This window comes from Podarcis liolepis (genome assembly GCF_965112155.1).
Source record: "Podarcis liolepis genome assembly, chromosome: 2".
In the NCBI taxonomy this organism is placed as follows: Eukaryota; Metazoa; Chordata; class Lepidosauria; order Squamata; family Lacertidae; genus Podarcis; species Podarcis liolepis.
In genome coordinates, this window is record NC_139555.1 from 54,088,574 (window position 1) to 54,111,363 (window position 22,790).

Here is a 22,790-nt window from a genome sequence, read left to right on the forward strand (position 1 = left end):
AAACAGCTTTGTTTGCATCCCCCTATTTTGTTTTCCTTACTCTGTTTTTTTAATAAAAATTAGAATCAGATGTTTTCTGATAATGCTTTACGAAAATCACGGCTTTCATCCTCACAGATCAGTGTGATGACAGCATAAGCAAGGTTGACTGTGCAACAAAAGGTATTCTGAGAACAAAATTCAAACTTTCTTGTTGCACAATCAAGTACATTAATAAAAAGACAGTGCCTGTCTTTATATGACACACAACCCAGTCTAAGGGCTTATCCACACTTACCCCTCCTTGCTCTTTCCAGACATTGCCAATGATTTAAACCTCCATGTATGAGCACCTAAAGGTAAAGGTACCCCTGCCCATACGGGCCAGTCGTGTCCGACTCTAGGGTTGTGCGCCCATCTCACTTAAGAGGCCGGGGGCCAGCGCTGTCCGGAGACACTTCCGGGTCACGTGGCCAGCGTGATGAAGCTGCTCTGGCAAGCCAGCACCAGCGCAGCACACGGAAACGCCGTTTACCTTCCCGCTATAAAGCGGTACCTATTTATCTACTTGCACTTAAGGGTGCTTTCGAACTGCTAGGTGGGCAGGAGCTGGGACCGAAAGATGGGAGCTCACCCCGCCATGGGGATTCGAACTGCCGACCATGCGATCGGCAAGCCCTAGGCACTGAGGTTTTACCCACAGCGCCACCCGCGTCCCTTACAACACTTACAACACTTTATTTATTTATTTTTGCTCTGGAGCTTTCCCCACGAAAACACGCTCTTTAAAGCTCAATTGGAGCAAACGCCAATCTGTGGGAAACCCAAATTGTAGCTACAATTCAGCTTTAAAGAGTTTTTTGGGAGAGATCTCATTGATTTTCAGTGTATCAGACTGCAATATGTTTTATAATTCATAAGGGTGTTACTGTTGTTATTCCCTATAAAATCAAATGGCAAGAATTTACTGAAATCAGAAGAGTTAAGGCGTTTGCCTCTTCTTTTAAAAAAACCCCAACTTTTTTTTGCCAGTAAAAATGGCTGTTGGGTTGCAATATCTAATTTACTGATCTGAATCCTATTTTATCCACTCTGAAACTTTCAATTTACTATACAATAGACCGGATAATTTAGTCTGCTGGAGCAAACCCAGAGAGCTTCACTGGATTCATTGTCCCTGTTGCAGGTATGATCTGAGAGCAGCTGCGCCACCTACTCCTGCGCCACCGCCCCCTCCCAAAGAAGCATAGCAGAGATAAGGAGAAGGGTGCCGATCACTACACAACGGCTTCAAGTGTAGACCTCCCTGGGCCCATCAGGCAGGGAGCACAGGTATCTGCATCCACTCGAAAAATGAGGTTGCTCTGCTCCCAGTGCCAGGAAGTGATTGAACGATACAGTTGGATGGAAACACCAGGCAGCATAAGAGACCTCATGAAAGTAAATGGACACGCTGTAGCTTCCTTTACACACCTCATACACAGTGTATTCCAAATCTATCCTGAAATTGATGGTGAAAATGTAAAATAGTTACAAAGTCAGAACAGCTGCATGGAGAGGACGACCCACAATGCACTGCTTTCCGGCGATAAAGAGGACGAGTGGGGACCAGCAGAAAATGATCCAGTGTAGAGTGATTCCTGTTTGCTATTCCAGTTACGCCATTTCATTTCCTCTCCTCCCTCAGTTTTCAATCCCCCTTCATCAGTCAGCTAGCCATGGCCATTGAACATGATCAGTCTTTACTGGAATGGGTTATTTTTTGGTGTGTGTGTGCACCCTGATAGTTTTTTCCTTTTTTCAATACTTCTGAAAACCTCAGTGTTGCCCAGAGTCTAATGATGCCTTCTACCAGTGCATGAGTAGTGCCATTCTGTCTATGCAATGTCAGGCACCTGGAGAATTGAGATTGCTATTAGAATGTAGGGTAATTAGGCCAAAATAAAAAATAAAAAATTAAAAAATTGGTCCTTCTCTATCTGGACTTTATGATAAGTTCAAACTTGAGGTGGAAGCTATATCTGTTGGCGGCTGCTTAGCTGTTTAGCAGCCTATGCCAATTTCATTTCTACTCATTTCAAAATTATATTCCTTCCCATTTTTCATATTGTTCTGCACTGCTGTTGTTGTAATATATATATATATATATATATATATATATATATATATATATATACACACACACACACACACACACACACACACACACACATATATATATGATGGAATCATAGAACTGTAGAGTTGGAAGGCATCCCAGGGGTCATTTAGTCCAGCCCCCTGCAGTGCAGGAATCTCAGCTAAAGCATCCATGACAGATGGCCACCCAACCTCTGCTTAAAAACCTCCAATGACCTTCACTGGTTGACACTGACTTTCCATGTATTTTTCACAATATGTATTTTTTTATGCATTCTGCCTTAAAATATTCTGTGATTCTTTTGCACACATTTGATCCTAAAACATTTTTATATGTATTTTGGCATGCTTTTGGAACTGAGAGCTGTATTGCAAAATCTGGAGAAGTGTGAAAACTGAAGGCTAGCTGTGTTCCAATCTATGAGCAAGAATAGTCTGGGAAGCACGAATTAGGTAAAGTCACTTAAAAATGTGAAGAAAATAAAGCCATCAAGTATCCCTACTTTCATTTACCAAATCCTAGGGAAAATCATCTGGAAAAGGGTCCTTGCCACCCAACTTGTCATCTTCCCAGAGACATCTGGGCTGGCTGCTGCTGGAAAGTTTTCTTTTTGGTTTTCTTTAAATAGCCTCAGATGAGGCCTTGGGCTGTATATACACCATGCCTTTAAAACACATTCAAATCACATTCTTTCCTCCCAAAGAACTATGGGCACTATAGTCTACCCCTCACAGAGTTACAATTCCCAGCAACCCTTAACAAACTACAGTGGTACCTCAGGTTAAGAACTTAATTCATTCTGGAGGTCCGTTCTTAACCTGAAACTGTTCTTAACTTGAGGTACCACTTTAGCTAATGGGGCCTCCCACTGTCGCCGCCATGTGATTTCTGTTCTCATCCTGAAGAAAAGTTCTTAACCTGAGGTACTATTTCTGGGTTAGCGGAGTCTGTAACCTGAATCATCTGTAACCTGAGGTACCACTGTACAGCACCCATAATTCTTTGAGGGAAATAACGTGCTTCATATTTGAAGGTTTAATGTGCATGAAGCCAAAGACAGCAAAGCAATGAAGAAATGACTGGAAAGTAAGAAGTTGATAATGATGTTGTCTGGATTTCCTGTGAAAAGGGAATGAAGAAAGGAGGGAGACAATGTGTTGGAAGCAGTCATGTTTTTTTTTTTTAAACTTAGGTGGCACACCATTGGTCCTCTGGCTCCCATCACCCCATGATGGCTGGGATTGAAGAGAGGTGGAATCCAGAACATCTGGAGGGCACTAGGTTGGAAAAGATCCTGACTGAAAGCCTCTGAGTTCAAGTGAATCACTCCCAGGATGCAGATGGGAGCAAAGCATCCTAAATGAGCTGCAGTATCCAAGCACACATCCTTTCTTTCTTTACAAACAGAAAACCCTGAAGAGCCAAAGGTCAGCAACTGCCCCAGCTTAACCTGTTCATTTCTAGTCTAAAGACAATCCCTACCAGTGGATTCCAGGTCTGTATTAAAATACAAGACACACACGATGCCTTCAACAGGCATTTTGAGCCCAAGTGGCATAGACTAAATATATAGTCAGCTCTACAAATGCCAAACTTCCCACCTCCCATGTTTTAGAGAACAGATTGATATTAACTGTTCATGCCAAAGACAGCAGATGCAAATGGCTTATGCTTTTTATAGCTCAACGTTAATTTCCAAAGCCCTTAAGCTTAACCCTCACCTTTCTCACATTTTGCAACTTGAGAGGAGAAATCCTATTTTGGGTATACATTAGTTGGCAGGGAAGCTAAAGCCAAGTATTACAATATGGTACGGTTATGCTCATTGTGCCTTCCGTAGGTTTCAAAACTATACTGCTGCCATCAGCAGAGAACCCCCGAAGTATGGAAAGGAAACAGAGTGCTCTACAATAAAGGGCTCCCCACACAAGGAGAAATCGAATGCTCATAGGCAGGGACTGCATGAATGATTTTGGAGAGACTGTTGCATTGTCATTTTTAGGCAAGAAAAGAGTTCCTGTTACTCTAATGAAGTCTCTGGCATTCCTTAAACATTTGGAGTCCAACAACTTCTGAAGGTCCACACTCATACCCTACTGAGGTCAACAAGCCACACTCCTAGGAAAGTATGCAAAGGATTGCAGCCTTATGGCAGTTCTCTCTTCTTCTTCTTCTTCTTCTTCTTCTTCTTCTTCTTCTTCTTCTTCTTCTTCTTCTTCTTCTTCTTCTCTCCCCCCCCCCCCCGCCATCTGGCTGGGTTTCCCCAGCCACTCTGGGAGGCTTACAGCACATATAAAAACATAGTAAAACATCAAGCATTAAAAGCTTCCAAATACAGGGCTTCCTTCAAAGGTCTTCTAAAAGTTGTGTAGTTCTTTATCTCCTTGAAATCTGCAGGGAGGGAATTCCACAGGGAGGGGGACACTACTGAGAAGGCCCTATTAATTTCCACCTAGCATTTCCTGTAGCAAATGCAATGTTTTGATTTACCGGCAATACCTTAGCGGCTTCCAGTCCCTGAGCTCCTGGTTGTGCTTCTCAATAGTTTGCCAGCACCACTGGAAACTGTAGTTTGGTTGATCTCATAGTTATCACTAGTATCACTACTGGGACAGGTGGGGGTGATGGATATTATTATTATTATTATTTCTATTTCTATACTGCTCTTCATCCAAGGATCACAGGGTGATTTACAATATATATAAAAAAATACATAACATAGTAACAAATAAAAACAATACAGTCTCCCACAGTTTCAAAGGTCATAGATGGTTTCATTAGCCAAAGGCCTGGGAGAATAGGAATGTTTTTGCTTGTGCCTAAAGATATGTATTCAATATTCATTGTTGCAGATGGATGAAGATTAATCAAAGTGATTAAAAAATAAATAAATCTGACTGTTCTTCCTTTTAAATATTACTAACTGCTCACACAATGATTCACTGTTTCCAAATTGCCCTCCCACCATCCAGTACCAGCACAGCCTGTCAGAACTGAAGCTGAGAGAACAGTTTTTAAAAATACCATTTCTTGAAAAATGCCGTATTGTACAGAACCAAATCAAATGTGCCCAGCAAACTTTGAATTTGATGGATTTTGTATGTCTGCCAGTGCTATTAACGGCATAGTTTTCTTCATCCATGTCACCTGCGGATTTGATGGATGCTTTTGGATCGCATTTTGTAATTGTTGTTCCCTGCCTTGGGAATCGCTGCATTGAAAGGAAGATTATAAATTGCCTAAATAAAGAAAGTTGCAAAGTAATGAATTTTGCTTAGCCATACTAACTAACTGTGAGTGCTGCAAACTGCAAGGCATGTAGGAAGTGGCCTTATAATAACTCAGGCCATGTCTCCACCTAGTTCAGAATCATCTACACCTCTGCACTGACTGGCATTGGCTCTGCAGAACTTAAGGCAGGATTCTTTCCAATTCCCAACCAGAGATGCCAAGGACTCAGCACTGGACCCTGCAAAGCATGGGCTCTGCCACTGAGCTATGACTTCCCCCCAAATGTATAGCCCTCTCCCCTCTGCTCCAAGCATGAAAGGACTTGGTACCTTCTGTTTCTCATTGCACATATTTATCTTGGCAAAACCATGCAAGCTCCAAAGTGGTACCTGGTTTTTTGTCAGGCAGCATGGAAATAATTGCCAAGGCTTAGTTCACACAATCAGTTAAATGAATTGTAAAGCTTGGCATGTCTTGCGTTGTCTTTATTTACCACCTAACTGCCTGGGAGAATGCAAGTGATCCATGACAGTTGATCTGAAACTGATTTTAGCTTTGTTTGCGCTGGCTCAAATCCACAGCCTGGTTGGCCATTAGATACACGCCGACACAAAAATCACCAACAAAATCTGCCCACAGCCAATACATTGCAGGGTGCAAGTGTAGCACCAGTCTCTGCATTAGGCCAGTAGCTTTTACACGAGATCATCTTATGCTGCACAATTCCTGACTGGTTAAGACCTAAACAAACAGTTGCTGGAGTGCAAGCCTGCTTAGGAACCATATCCCAAAAGCGCTCTTGAAGTTTGAGGAGCACGAGACAAAATGGGGTGAAGTATTTCATGTAATGCTTACCTTTGTACTGTAAGCATGTTTTTTTTATACACATTTGCACACCCATCTCCATCCTCCACCCAGGCAAGTAACTATCATTGTCAGAGTTGAAGGGCACATTCCCATCCAAACAAAAAACACTCAAGGAAGATGTGGAGAAAGATCAGTTACCTTAGGAGAGTGGGTGTGGCTGGGGAGGGGGTGTGGTCTGTGGAGGATCCAAAGGCCAGATACAGAGGTCTGTATACAAATTTAATATAATAATAATATGGAGGGGCCACATCTGGCTCCTGGGCTTGAGGTTCCCCACCCCTGGTGTAGAGACTAACAGTGTGGACTATAAACTTGGTACCACTTTGGTTCAATTTCCAATTCATCTTTTAACCTGCCTTAGACTTAAGCAATGTTGGTAACATTTGAGCTTATATGTAATGGTGGAACAGCCAGACATTTAAGCTTCTGAGGTGTACAAATATTAGTGGAGCTTAAAAAAACATTCCAACACATCCCGTAATCCATTAATTTTTCATTCAAATCTGGATATTAAAAAAAATACCCACAACAACTATTTGTAAGAGTATCGCTGAAACAAGAATAGCTTTTACATTGTGTTCATTGTGGTATGTGAAAAAGCTTCTGTGTTACTATACAGCTGCAAAGGCAAGGAGTTTTCAATAGCTTATATGTATACTGCCTTGGAGGTTTTAAAAATCAAAACCTTTCACTTCTTCTTAAAGGATTCCTGGGATAACAAGGCATTGCATGGCTAACATGGAGGTAGAAGCCCTGTTTCTGCTGGGCCCAATCCAAACCGTGTTTTTTTTGTACCTCAAAGTATTTTAAAAGAAGGGATAGCACGCTAAACTGTTTCCCTGAGTTGTTGTTGTTGTTTTTTTTAAAAAAACTTTTAGATGTTTTAAACAATCCTCTGGTCCTACACTGGTGCTTCAAGTAAATTACTACCACTGCTTTATGCTGCTTTCAATGGAACAGCGTAGTTCTGGGTCTCAGATTCTGCTGTATATAATTCTTGTACTGTACACAAAGTTATACAAGAATTATGTGGCAGAATCTGAGAAATGGAACTGCTGGAGGGAAAGCAAAGCGATCGCTTCTTGGAACTTCCCAGGAAGCCAGAATTCAATTTCCTTTGCCAGCCCAATGACACCCCAACCTCCCTGAGGCTGATTAGAATCCTGCGATTCATTGCCGCCTTGTGTGTAACAAAACTGTCGAATACGTTTCTTCCTTAACAGAATGCCTCCGGGCGGGGGCAATCTGGAGCGGAGAAGCAGTCAGGTACATTACCCCTCTCACAGCTGCACATTTTTATGCTGCGACATGCTCTCCTCAAGATTGTTCTTCTTCTCTCCTCTCCACCTCAGTGTTGGCATCCTTGTAGGAGTCAACAAACAGCCTTTGCAAGTAAATAGCCAAGCATGAAGACGGAAAGGACCCACAGCAAGGCATCACTGCTTTTGTCTTCTTTGCTGAAATGGTCACATTAAGGGTGAGAAACCAATGTCAGCCCAAGGGCCATGTTCCCTTTGGGAAGCCCCATGCCAGTGAAAGTGGGTGGAGACATGAATGTCCATTTTAGCTTTCTGCAGTGGGCTAGTCTTCACACACACTCACACATCCCTCTTGATCATCTATACAGCTAAGCAAGAAGCATGTCAAGTCCTACATTCCACCCATGCAAAAAATTCAAGGAGCTGGTAAAATATGTGTCTTGGGCAGAGGGTATGTGACCTGAGGATTTATTGGCCTGAGGTAGTCCGGGGTGGGGTGGGGGCTGAGGCTGCCCACCCATGGTTTATGTCCTGCCTGTTACCTCAGAGATGTTCTACCAGGTTCACCTACACCTCCTTCAAATGAGAAGTGAGGCAAATCCTTGGGGAATGTTAGGGCTCAGCCCCAAAGTTTGTCCTGAAATGCAGCCATTCCTACCATTAGGCAGAGTGAGGCAGTTGATTCAGGAAGCTGATTAAGGTTTTGTGAATGAGTAGCCAATTACTAGTTACTGAGGCTGCTGTCCTAGGTATGCTTATCTGGGAATAAGATCCATTGAACACCTATGCAACTTCCTGCTGAGTGGATATTTATAACATTGCATTGTTAACTTATTAGTATCATATTTTTACTATCAGAGAAGGGGAGGTGCAAAAATCTGGTTTAAAAAAAAAATCACTTGAGTGGCCTTGAGTACTAAGAATTGAGTACTAAGATTCCTGCCTTGCAGGGGGTTGGACTAGATGACCCTTGTGGTCCCTTCCATCTCTACAGTTCTATGATTTATGATCTTCCCCTGTGTAAGGAGTTTTAGATTAACTGTTTGCCCAGTCTTTAAGGACTGCCTTTATACAGGGCAAACACAGATTTGTATCTACACTGGTGGAAAACGGGAGCTGCAACCAATCCTGGCGCCCCAGATGTTGCATTCAGAGTTAAATGTTCACATGTGAAGAAGCTCTTTGATCTGCTGATTTCATGTCACCCAGGGACAAAAAAAATATCCACTCACCACAATACTCCCTCTAGGATGTCCCAGAGGCAGAAACTTTTCTTGAAGAACACACTTTTGATACTGTAGACTAGATCAAAGTCAGTAGTTAAATCTGCTCTCATGGTGAAACATCAACAAATCTGGGGCTGCAATAATCTTAATTCTACTTAAAGTAAGTAAAACAATGGAACTTCTGAGTAAGCATAGCTAGAACTGAGCTGTATCTACAGATCATTTTATTTCCCTGCTCATATACCCAGACATCAACAAAAGGAAGTTTGTATCCTATCCTACCTTTCAGATGAGGGCACTTGGGCCCCTCCAAATTGGTGACATTTTGCTATCAGCATCATCAGCATCATCATATTTATTACCCACCCTTCACCAGTAGGTGAAGGTTGCAGATGTCATTATATTAGTGTATAGCAGGCATAGGCAAACTCGACCATCCAGATGTTTTGGGACTACAAGACCCATGATCCCTAGCTAACAGGACCAGTGGTCAGGGATGATGGGAGTTGTAGTCCCAAAACATCTGGAGGGCTGAGTTTGCCTATGCCTGGTGTATAGCGTATTAGTGGCGGATTTATACTGGACCATCTACACATAATTCCACCTTATTTGTTTTTTACTAGTCGCTGGGTTGATTTTGCTGCCCAAAAACCCTGAAAAGGCCCCGTGCTGAGCAGCACACAGTGGGAAAATCAGGAATTAGGTCACAGCCTAAGTCACCAGCCAGCCAGCTAACTGTAATGTGCACAGCAATGTTTCTATTCCTCTGGGGCTGTTTTAATCCTTTGCCATCACGTATTCAAGAAAAAGAAAAAATAGCCACTATGACTGCGAGTATAGTGAGTGTTTTAAAAGAGTAGAGGGTAACTTAGGGCAGAATTTTTTTCAGATCACTTTAAGTTACCTCTTTATATTTCACCCTTTAGCAACAAGCATCAAATCCTGCTCTACTCTCATAATGACGGCAGAAGAAAGAAACGTTTACTTCTTATTGCAGGCAAACAAATAGGCTGGCTCTCTTTCAAAGCAGCAGAGACCATCCCCATATGCAGTGAAGTTTTAACCACACTCTGGACCGGGGGGGGGGGGACGACTTGAAAAAAATATTAGGGAGGGCCCAAGTAAGCCCCACCCTGCATAATCGATCACATGACAGGGTGCATGCACACCATTTGAATGACAATGTCCATCAACTTGGGGGGGGGCTGGTCCCTAGGAGTTGGCTCCCATGCTCTGGACCCAGACAGCCAGGTCCAAGAAAGACAGGGGTCAATAGGGCATGTGGCTGGACCTATAGCCACCAGACCTTGTCCACACCAGCTGATTGCATAAGCTGAAACCAAACTCACAACACATCCTTGATAGTGGCATTGGGTACTTCAACTGGAGCTGCAACGTGCAAAATCAAGATCATTCTGAAATCACGTGACTTTATCCACAAAGTGTGTAACCAGTTGGCCACAGCGGGTCTTTGAATGCCCCAGAGCTCCACCCCCTCACAGTGAGAGTGGGCAACCTATTCTTATATTGCCCCTATTCTTAAAACATGCTGTCATTCTTTAAGTGGAGGGGGTTTTTTATGCCACAAATTATAAAGCTAAATGGCCTTAGAATAAATGTTTATCCATCTTTTAAGGTCTACATTGATTCTGAGGAGACCTCCTTTGCCCTGAAATTCTTCCTCTTGCACAAAATGTAAATTTTAAGTAAATAATCCCATTAAATATTTTCACCTGCATAGCCTGCATTAATGAGACAAGGTAGTCACAGTCACCAGAAGCTGTTGCTGTATGTGCAGAAGTTTCTTACTTTTCCTCATTACTTTCAATGAAACTTTGGTTAATTGCTCATATTGACGTACTTTGCATTTATTTAATGGGAATGTGATGCACAGAAGCTTTTCTTTGAGCAACCAATTTGGTCACACACATTTGACTATTAACTGAACGCACACACTGCTTAATGAACATCCAACAAATAATTTTATAGGTTTTTTTTAAAAAAATTATGTTCATGCTGATGCCACCATGCTAAGCAAATTGTACTGGTACATGTGACTTTGGACTTGAAACTTGTTTACGCCGCTGCAGCTGACCAACAGAACAAGCAACCTTTTTAGTGAACATCTCATTCTACTATAGCCCATTCAGCTTAAGCTCCACTATAGGGAAGCTTCCAGAACGCTTTTCAATCTTTGTGGTGGTTTGGCTTATATAAAGAATCACGATTCTTGAGAGAACTCTTGAGCATAGTTGATTTCCCCCTTTAGTGTTCTCCAATGACACTCAGAATTGCCGACCCAATTCTGAATGGAGCTGAGGGGAGTTCAGCCATCTCTATCTGAGAAAGAAAGATCTATAATGCTTGCTTGGGCTCCACTGAGGGACAATCCAGAACTAATTACATGGGTCTGTTTTTAAAGCAAGTTGATGGCAGAGGGGGAACTCATCAGTTTCCTGAGCAATGAGAAGTAGCAGTGCAGGATTCCCCCCCCCCCCGTTTGTTTTGGGATGAGAGAATGCTATAACCTTTAGAGCCCAAGCCAAAGACACACAGCCCTTATCTCTTTTCTTGAAGCCAAGTTCAGAATCCACAAACTTTCTTTTTCAGTCCCAACAGTGCATCACATCCCAGTAGCTTGGAGCAGATCCTGTGTACCAACGCTTGTTGCCCACAAAGGTTCAGTTCAGGAATGGCCAGTGTGGAGGGATGGAGACACTTACCTGGCCTCTTGGTACCAACATTGCTGCAGCTTACCAGGGGGAAGAGGGGAGGAGCAAGATGGCAGGCAGGTTGGCGTGGTGTGGGCACCCTGCTGGAGCCAATCCATTGCTCACACTGTTACATTAGCTCTGTGCCAAGCTCCCACTGCCTCACCCATCTGCCTCTCCCTACAGGGAAGCTACAGTGATTCTGGTGCCAGGAGACAAAGCCCTATGGCATATACTCGGAGTCGAGAGTGGATTTCACGCTCTTTATTCAGCTCATAGTGGTGAGGAGGTATGGAAGTTCCCCCAGGATGTCTGCTTCATATACATTATTTACACAATGGGCCCTAAGTGATTGGCTAATGCCGGGATTCACCTGTAGGCCAATCAGGTTGTGGATTCACTTCCACCTGGAGCTGGATTGGGTGGCTCCTGTGGACCACTCAGACTGCTGCATTCTGAATCCTATTGTTCTAGGACCCATCAGACTCCTGCGTTTTGGATCCTATTCAACTCAATACGTAACACCCTGTCACCCCTTCCTGCCAGCCACTCCTGGTATTGTTGTAAGGGAGAACAAAACAGAGGTATATAAAATTATGAGTGATGTGGAGAATGTGCATAGAGGGGAGTTTCTGTCCCATCCTGTCCCCCAGAATACTAGAACCAAAGACGGCTCAATGAAGTTGAATGTTGATAGATGGAGCACAGACAAAAGAAGGTACCGTACTTCTTTGCATAGTTCAACCACTGAATTGACTCCCACATGATTTAGTAAAACCATTACATTAGCCTCTCAGTAATTAAAAAAAAACCATTTCATGCTAAATGTTCTCTGCATGTACTGGATCACACTGTTTGTCTTGTTAGTATGCCTTGATTATTTTAATTCTTTGCACGTGTCAGACATGATCTATCCTAAGCTGTCAACTCCTCAATGCTAAATGACAATGGATGACTTCTATCAAATACAGCCAAATAAGAAATACTGTTTCATGTCCATGGTCCTGTGCATATTAACTGTCAAAGTCAATTAAATGTTGTTTCTTGTCAAATATCAGGTGTTGTTACATATCAAATCAAAGTCTAATATTGAAATCAAATGTTATGTTAAATACTGTGCTCAAATGTTTTAATAAACCAGAGAAGATTTAGTCAAGTGAATATCTGAATAAAAAATTGCAGAAGAGAATTTTTGAAAGGAACACTGGAGACAAATTCATTTCAGCTCAACTTTCAGCTCTATCGCTGGTGGTTTTAGGCTTTCCAAGGAAAACAAAAATAGATTTCTGGCCTCAGTTGAACAACGATGATGATCTAATATGCTAGATTTACCCATTGCATAAAATAGAGGGTGAGGAGGGGGCGGAATACATATTGTGTGAAGAAAGTTGTTCAGAGCTTCTCTTCAGAGCTCGAAGAAATGTGCACTGTGATTTTGCTTAATGAGCTAGTTGCAGCTTTTGTTGACATTGTATTTATTATAAGATTCCCAGCTCATATTATTAGATTTATATAAAAAAGGAGGGGGGGAGGGTCACTAAATTAAGAAAGAGATATCATGGAACACCCTATTTGCAAAATTTTACAGTTCCAAAATACAGGCGCGCTTTCACTTTTGCAAGATTGAATATACTGCCTTTGGCTGTACTTGAGGGTTGATTTGAAAAAAAATCCACCAGAAAAATGGTTATGTCCCTGTGGAGATGGCAGTATTGAGTCAGTGGCTCATGTGCTTCTGGCTTGCACTCTTTATAAAGATTTGAGGAGTGAGGTTGTCCATGCCGGGTTGCTCTACCATTGCTACTGTGTCCTTTCTTTTAGCGTATCAAGATGACAAGGTGACAGCAACAACTGCAAGGCTTTTTCTTTTTTTTTTAGCGGGTTAGCAGTTAGAGTAAGACCTACTATTTGATTATTGATGTAAACCCCCAAAATCTATTTTCTATAGTTAAGTTTTTACCTCTATCTTCAGTACATTTTATTTTAGGTTATTGCTGTGACTAGTAGCTGGTGCAAAGAAAGATTCTTCTGGTTCTGATACATAAAGACATCTCATTGGCTAGATCATCCAACAGTTCACCCACAAAGCCTTGAGTCAGTGAAATGCATCAAGAGGAGGCTGCAGAAGAACGATTTAATGTAAAACCATTTATGAAAGGAACAAACCCTACAGGTGATTGCTGCTTGCAATGGCCCTTCTGGTGATACTCAGCATTCTGAAGGAAGGGAATAAAGAACCCAAGCCAAATAGACAATGGTGAGTGGGGAAATGCCACCATTTTCTTGCTTATCCAACCTATAATGTTTAACTCTTCGATGTACTGGCACAGATTGACGTAAGAGAATTCTAATCTGGGCCACTTGAGATTGCAAGGGCAGCATATTTTTAAATGTTCCCTCAGATAACAAAATCCCCCTTGATATAGAAAAATTCTGATTGCAGTCCTATGGGAGGAGTTGTCCTGTGTGGGCTGAAGAAGGACACTGACAAACTGGAACGTGTCCAGAGGAGGGCAACCAAAATGGTCAAAGGCCTGGAAACGATGCCTTATGAGGAACGGCTAAGGGAGCTGGGCATGTTTAGCCTGGAGAAGAGGAGGTTAAGGGGTGATATGATAGCCATGTTCAAATATATAAAAGGATGTCACATAGAGGAGGGAGAAAGGTTGTTTTCTGCTGCTCCAGAGAAGCGGACACGGAGCAATGGATCCAAACTACAAGAACGAAGATTCCACCTAAACATTAGGAAGAACTTCCTGACAGTAAGAGCTGTTCGACAGTGGAATTTGCTGCCAAGGAGTGTGGTGGAGTCTCCTACTTTGGAGGTCTTTAAGCAGAGGCTTGACAACCATATGTCAGGAGTGCTCTGATGGTGTTTCCTGCTTGGCAGGGGGTTGGACTCGATGGCCCTTGTGGTCTCTTCCAACTCTATGATTCTATGACTGGGAACTTTAAAAATCAATTTTCCCAAGGGACGGAAGAAAAAAAAAAGTCACCTTCTTCCAAGGTACTCTGTGAATAAAATGGTTTAATTTGGGATGTTTTGTTATAATGAGAGATAAGTCCAGTTGCAGAAAACTCTGGGCTTGTGACGCTCATCTTGCTTTACAGGCCGAGGGAGCTGGCGTTTGTCTGCAGGCAGTTTTTCCGGGTCATATGGCCAGAATGAATAAGCCACGTCTGGTGCAACGGAACACCGAAACCAGGGCAGTGCATCGAAACGCCATTTACCTTCCTGCCAGAGCGGTACCTATTTATCTACTTGCACTTTTTGGCATGCTTTCGAACTGCTAGGTTGGCAGGAGCTGGGACCGAGGAATGGGAGCTCACCCCATTGTGAGGATTCGAACCTCCAACCTTCTGATCGGCAAGCCCAAGAGGCTCAGCGGTTTAGACCACAGCATCACCCGCTTCCCTATAATGAGAGATAAAAAGGTAAAGGGCCCCTGACAGTTAAGTCCAGTCACGAATGACTCTGGGGTTGCGGCGCTCATCTTGCTTTACTGGCCGAGGGAGCCGGCATTGGTCCTCAGACACTTTTTCTGGGTCATGTGGCCAGCATGACTAAGCCACTTCTGGCAAAACCAGAGCAGTGCACGGAAACAACGTTTACCTTCCCACTGGAGCGGTACCTATTTATCTACTTGCACTTTGATGTGCTTTGGAACTGTTAGGTTGAGAGATAGGGAGCATCAAAAGCTACCACTTGCTGCCTTATCATTTTAGCTGGGGATGCCATGCCTTTGGTATTCAAAACATGTGCTCCACTTCTGGGTTTCAGTCCCTCTCTTCCCCAAGTATAAGCCAGAGGAGTCTGGTGCATCATCTGCTTGTGCTGGGAACAAGGCTGTTTAGCTTCGCCTGAAAGTGGGAGTCATGTGGTCAACCACCTGCAAGTCCAGCTCTTGCTCTTGTTGGTGGTTAATCCCATTGGACAGGTATGTGCATTGCCTTGAAAGGCAAGGTACACTTCACAGAAAGACAATTGACAAGGAAATAATAAAAAAATTACCAGTCTCTGCAATCATACGTGGCAGCCATTAACAGTTCTTTGGAAGCCATAGATTGCACTTCCAGGATGAAAGGAGAGGTTGTTATTTACACAGTTTGTGTGATCAGCTTGCAAAACGCCCACATGTCTATTGTGGAGGAATGGTGCCATTTTATGGTAACTTCATTATAATTTCAGTTCTGTTTTTCTGCTTTTTAAGCAATTGAGATAACTTCAGTCTTGTCACCTAGAACAATACTGTCAAAAAGTGAACTTGTCATTTCAATCTTTTCCTATAATTATTTTCTGGGAATTCAAGACAGTTGGAGTTTCTTAACTTTCCTTTCTCCTCTTAGAAAAACTGCAGAGCTTCCTGCAAGCAAACGGTCCTTTTGCAGGTGTCTTCATGCAGTGCATCAATTATTTTTGGTATTCCTTTGGTTGATTTTAAATTTAAAGTTCATATTGATGAGAAGGCTAAGAAGAGGCACAAAGTAGTCAAGCAGATCCCTTTTACTGAGCTTTTTTCAATCAGTCTAGGTTTACAGTCATTCTATGGAGGCCTACGAAGTCGGAGACTCTAACTGAGGGCTTATCCATATTTACCCTTTGCCCTGCTGTTTCCAAGCACAGTTCTGTGCTTTCCTGGTTTGTGTCTGATGGCACTTACTATTTTTTCCTCCAGAGATTTACCTGTGAAAACATGCTCTTTAAAGCTGAAGCACAACAAATGGAAATTTGGGTTTTGAAGTGGATTGCCATTTGCTCCCATTCAGAGTGGGTTTTCATGGGGAAAGCTCTGGAGCAAGAAGAAGAAGAAGAGGAAGAGGAAGAGGAAGAGGAAGAGGAGGAAGAGGAGGAGGAAGAAGAAGAAGAAGAAGAAGAAGAAGAAGAAGAAGAAGAGGAGCTTGAAAGTATGGACCATGCCTGGAAAGTGCAGAGGAAAGGTACACATGGATAAGCCCTAACATTTTTGCATTTGCACATCCAGATATCTCACGTAGTCCTCTCAAGGTAGGTGCCACCTTTTGTGGTGGGAGCTGCCTGCCCAAGAGCCTGCCAGGGAGGGCACAGAAGATGATGATTTAGATCCCAGATCCTGGTGGTGGGACACTGAAGGGATGTAGAAGGGATGAGGTGGGAGGTGCTAAAAGCAGGGGGTTTGGGTGATAAAGACGGGTCAGGAGAAGAAGGGTCTTCCAGGACAGGGTTAGAGGCAGAGAGGAGTCAGAGGTTGGCCCTGCTCCTTGGCAGCAGGACAGTCCTAGTCCTGCTGGCTCACCTCCCCCTCTGACACCCCAATTGAGGAGAGTCCTGCATGTTGCTGAGCAATGAACCAAACAGGCCCAGAGGAGGAGCTCGTCCCCTCAACACAGCCTTTGTGTGCTTGGGAAGGATCCAGAGTGAAAGGCTAGAAGGGGAAGGGTGGAGCTAGTGGTCAGTTTCAGCAATGCCTTAGCTGGATTAAAGCAAACCAGAGGACTCTGCTGTGTTGTAATTTTCTGTTAATAAAGAGCTAATTGTATTCCATGCCTTCCATGTGTGTGCCTGCCCTGTGGTTGATTTGGCGCCTTGACAGCTCCTTGATACCGTGGCTATATAAACATAGTCTAAATGGCTAACCTTTTTTGGCCCAGGACCACGTTCACCTGTCCCAATCATCTAGGGGTCACTTCACACTTGCACACTTCACACACTTCACACACAGACACACAGCCAAGAAGGCAGGCTGCGTACCTCTGTGTCATCACCCCCTCTCTACTCATCATATTATTAATTTGATGGCTGGAGGGGGATTTGCGTTTGTTGTATCAGGACACTGAATGTATACAAGGCAATGAATTAATTGGGGATTCACTCCTCAGGGAAGATTTCTTCCTTCTTTCCTGAGAAAGTTTCCTTAAAAAAGAAGAAGAAGCTAACTAGCTTTTACCTGTTTTTTTTACTGAACAGAACATATTTTTAAAAGCGTAATTAGTTGTAACTCTAGGTTGCATAAACTGGAGTGGTTTTCAGGTGGTTCAAACCAAACTGAAAGCTGAAACTTTTAGCTGAGTGCTTTTTTCACCTACCAAACCACCTAACCATTTTAATCTAGAAAAACTGAAGTACACTGAGCTTGTTTTTAAAGGCTAAGTTTCCCCTTAAAACAAAACAATTGAAGCTGACCCTTCCACTAGCTAGATCTGTTTTGTGTGGGTCATTTACTTTCTACCCCTTCACCAAAACTGGAGTTTTGCCTAGTTTACTGCATCCCCTCAAGCTTCACTGCCAGGGTAGAACAGGGTAGATTTTTGCGGGTTTACCACCATTAGAGTGTGGCTGAAAAAAAAGCTAAATTCCTTTAATTAAAGAAGGACATTTTAGCTCCTCTCGCTTTCTACATTCTGTGGATGAGCAATATTCACCTCAGCTCTTTTGAAGTCATGTACACATCCTTCAGAGTGATTACTCGGCCCATTTCCATCTACTATCTTCAGTGTGTTGCAGAGTGTGGACAGTACTGTATTTAAAATCAGGCACTTTGAAGCATGGGCTTCGTATTAGTACACACCGCAGGGGAGCACCTGACTGACTGTGGCTCTCTAAGAGGTGTACTGATGTGGGACTCATTTTTCTCAACAGTGTTGTGTGTAACATCCCTCTTTGGAGCAGATTATTATATCGGTGCAATTTACAAGGTAGCACTAAGGTATGAGGAAAAAGCAACAGAAAAAGCAGAGATTCTCTAGGTGTGGATTCTTCAGCCACTTCCACATGCAGTGCTTATTCTGTGCTCCCAATGAATTGCAACACACACAGCCTTGCCTTTGGCAAAACAGCTTATGAGTGGCGAGCTCCATACCTTGTTGAAAAGAACAATTCAGGAAAAGAAGATATGCAGCAAGAAGAGTTGAGCATAGAAGCAATGTACTGGAGATATTCTGTAATCTTTTTGAATTGGCTGTTTTTCTTCCCTTGTTTTTATGTTTGTTTTTTGCTGTTTTATGGCACGTCATTACATTTTATAACACATACCCTGTTGCTGTTAGCCACCGTTTGGTGGAAAGGTGCCATGCAAATTTAACAAACAAACCATTCTCTCTTCTTGGTGGGAGGTAGTTTTATTCCTTTCCATTTCTTCTTCAACGCTGGTCGTCAAGCTAAAAAATGCCTTGGTCCCTCTACCTTGCAGTAGACAACAGATCTGGAGAATAGCTTAATTTTAGTTGTGCAGTTACAGTACCTGCTATCTACCAGGTGTGAGTTTTCAGAGAATCTAGAAAACAGGAAAATGTTTGCCTCATGGCAGCCACTGCCAGTAGTGTCATTGGTCAATCATGAATATGATTATTATTGATTAAACTTCTATGCCACCCTTCATTTGAGGATCACAGGGCGCTTCACAATATAAAAATGCACAACATAGTAACAAACAAAAACAATACCCACCCCCTGCATATACACACCTGCTAATCTTCTCCCATTTCTTTCTGTTTGAGTCATTTCCTTGGTTACAAATTAAATAAAAACATCTCTCTCGCTCTCTCTCTCTCTGCACTTCTGCAGCTTGCTCTGGCCTCTTTCCCCTGTTTTCCTAAGTTTCCAAGTGCAGTCCCTCCAAGTGTCCCTATTGCCCAGGGACAGTCCCAGATTTACAGACACCCTCCTGGTTTCTGATTTGATCCCAGAATGTCCCACTTTTCCTTCAGATGCTCATCAGAGATACGTTGGAGGGTATGGAGTTATGCGACCCCAGAGCCAAAAAGATAAGTAACTATACAACCTTTAAAAGACATCTGAAGGCAGCCCTGCATAGGGAAGTTTTTAAATGTTTGTTTAATGATGTTTTTTAATACAGTCATACCTCGGGATGAATACGCTTCAGGAGAAGCATTTTCAGGTTGTGCTCCGCAGCGACCCAGAAGTAACGGAGCACGTTACTTCTGGGTTTCACCGCTCACGCATGTGCTCAAAATGATGTCACACACATGCACAGAAGCAGTGAAACGTGACCCACGCACGCGCTGATGCGCAGTCGCGTCTTACATTCGCTTCAAGATGCGAACGGGGCTCCGAAACGGATCCCGTTCGCATCCAGAGGTACCACTGAATGTTGGAAGCCGCCCAGAATAGCTGGGGCAACCCAATCAGATAGGCCGGATATAAATAATAAAGTGATGATGATGATGATGGAGGAATAGGACGTCCCTATTGTCATTGGAGAAATGTTGGAGGGTATGTAAGTGTCAACTCACACAATCAATTGAGGGCCCCTTCAGTCTGGTGCTGTTTTGTGGGCGTGCCCTGAAGCATGTCATTGACATACTAATAGTGCAATAGTGGTGGATTTATATTGGACCATCAACATGTAATTCTGCTTTATTAATTATTCTGTGGTGCTTCCTTGATATTATTGCATCTTCAACTACAGCACAACAAAAGCAGGACAAAAATAAAATAAACCAGAACAGTTGTGGTATAATGAAATACAGGATTTCAGCAGGAAGTTATAGAACATGCACTGTCTGGATACAAAGCAATAGGACCACCCTGAAACTTTTCCAGGTGCAAACAGTATTGGAAGCAGTATTGTATCTAGCTGCCCAGATACCATCAGGAGCAGAAATAAGCATGAATGCATAATTAAAAGGACGCCTGGGGTGCTCTCAGTGTGGTGCATTCCCATGTGAGTGCTAGATGCTGCTGCTGCGCAGCCAGCCAATTGTATTGCTTATGTGGAAGAAGCACACTTACTTTGTTTGTAGGTTGTCTGACACAAAATGTTAAGGTATGCTCCTGGAAGTAGGGGTGTAGTGTTAGGGGCTACCCACCAAAACATATGACAAACCACCCACCAAAAATATGCCCTAAAGAGCTGCTTTATTAGCAGTGACTGTGGATGTAAATAATAATAATAATAATAATGTTCTTATTTATATCCCCACACAAAATTTGTAAAACGTTAGACATTAAAAATTGGAAGAGGAAGTCCAGATTAAATGGAAGAAGGAGATAATGGAGGTGGAGATGGAGAAGAAGAAGAAACATAGGCTGGCATTTTGAAGATGATGATTTCATGTAAATGGTATGAAAAATGTTTGTGAATGAACAGCAGTTGTTGGATGAGCAGTTTATCCTACAGTAAATCCACCGTATGGAAGCATCCCCTGAGCTAAAACTTAGCATCAGATGATGCCTTCCAAATGGTTTGCCTCTGCACACTACTTTTTCAGTCCTCAGGTTGTCAAGCTTTTCACATTTCAGTAAATTGCTTCCTAATTATAGTACACAGCAGCGACATGCTAAAACGGGTTGCAGAGGGAATGGAAAGTAAACAGTGTTAGGATGCACTTTGACACGATGCAAATCACACAGTGTTGATTCTGAAGCTGAGGAAAAAAACACTTGGCAAGTTATGTGCCGTTCTTTTCACGGATACTTCCTGGCAAAAGAAAAACAAAAAAGTGTGTGTGTGTGGGGGGGTGTCCTTTCCCACCAGTCTTTTGCAATGCCGGGAAGTTCATAATGGTCAAAATGGCTCTTATCTTGACAGCCTGTCTAACCATGTCCAAAGCAACCATGAGGAACAAGCTATGGATTCCTGGCTCTAGTCTTGCTCATGTTACACTGAATGTGCAGCGAATGCAGGAAAGGGTTGGGGAGCTGGATTCACACCTATTGGCCCCACTCCAGACTCTGCATTTCCAGTGGAAGGTCTGAATGGATCCAACACATGTACAACTGTATAGGGGTAAAAATAAAAAAATTCCTTCCAGTAGCACCTTAAAGACCAACTAAGTTAGTTCTTGGTATGAGCTTTCGTGTGCATGCACACTTCTTCAGAAATCTGAAGTGTATCTAAAGAAGTGTATCTGAAGAAGTGTGCATACACACGAAAGCTCATACCAAGAACTAACTTAGTTGGTCTTTAAGGTGCTACTGGAAGGAATTTTTTTATTTTGACTATGACAGACCAACACGGCTACCTATCTGTATAGGGGTAGATTACATAAGTGCAATCATGAACGCGGCCTTTTGCACGGAAATCCTACACGTGTACAACTTGCACCTATGCAGGCACTATTCAGATGTTCTGCTCAACATGCAGAGGTCTGGGATCCGATCTTGCTGTCCTCTCAACACACATTTTCTGTACCTTCCAATGTTGCACAAACAGAGCTATTAGTCTTATAATCAAACAGACTAAGGAAGGGGAGGAGAAATAACTTACTCTCCTGAGCAAAGTGATATGGAGGGGAGGGGGAAGTAACCCTCTCTTCCCCACTGTTCTATTCTCTGCATGTTGCCTCAAATAGATCATTCAAAAGTAGTAGATAAGAGGCTAGTTTATTCCTGCATTTTATCCTTCAGACGGCACTACATCGTCCTCAGGCATGATGATAATATTATTATTTGACCACAGCAGAAACTGAATATTGGAGGTTTAGTGCAGCCAAGGCACTGTGGTAGAAACTTTAATACAATCAGGATTGCTGTGGGTGGTGGGTGGGGAGACATCAGCAGTGGCATTAAGTAGCAGGTTTAGAGAAGGAAGGGAGCAGTTATCTGGCAAGTTTCACAAGGCCAGAGTGAGGGTTCTGGACAGATGTTGCCTTTGTAGCCTTATCTAAATAGCCTCTGCCCCGCTCTCAGAGTAGCACAATTAATTTCTTGAATGATTGATATCTATATTGCTAGCTAGCAATTAGTTTTTCTGGAAGGTCCCTTTCATGATGGGTTGGGCTCTGCAAAGCCCAGCTTCTCAAAGCATCCTGCTGTTAGAATACTCCATATACCTCTTTCCTCTGCGGCATGTTCAGGTGGAAAAAGGCTCAATCACCAAACGATGGCTGGGTGACTATAATCAAGCAGCCCTAATCACAAACACATGCCTTCTCCTCCTCCTCCTGCCTCAGACTTCCCCATGTTAGTGATAACTATGGTTTATTGTGACATCCCTGGTTTCTATAATCAGGGGGTGAATTGAAGGCCCAAATAGTGGAAAATAACTCATTCCTTCATGCTTAGAGATTAGATAGTCTAAACCAGGATTGGAGATCCTGATGCCCTCTAGGTGTAACCAGACTACAACTTCCATCATCCTAGATTATTGCCCATGCTGGCTGGGGCTTCTGGGAGTTGGAGTCCAACAACATCTAGAGGGCCACAGGTTCTCCATCTTGACTATGTGCTCCTCCTACTATACACCACTGTCTACGACTATAAAAACAACAAAGAAACACATGGCACCTTAAAATGGCATCTTAAATCTATTTTGGTAAGCCACCTGTAAAGTGCATAGGAATCTAACAAGCACAACGCTATCAAAAGTCTAAATTAACTTTTGCCAACCTGGTGCCATCCAGATGTCTTGGATTAATCTTTCCACCAGCCTCAGTCAAC

At 42.9% G+C, this 22,790-nt stretch overlaps 1 protein-coding gene across 4 annotated transcripts in view; it reads right to left on the reverse strand.

Moving 5' to 3' along the window:
• SH3RF2 (SH3 domain containing ring finger 2) overlaps positions 1-22,790 on the reverse strand; it is an 84,225-nt gene that overhangs the window by 51,349 nt on the left and 10,086 nt on the right. The window lies entirely within an intron of this gene.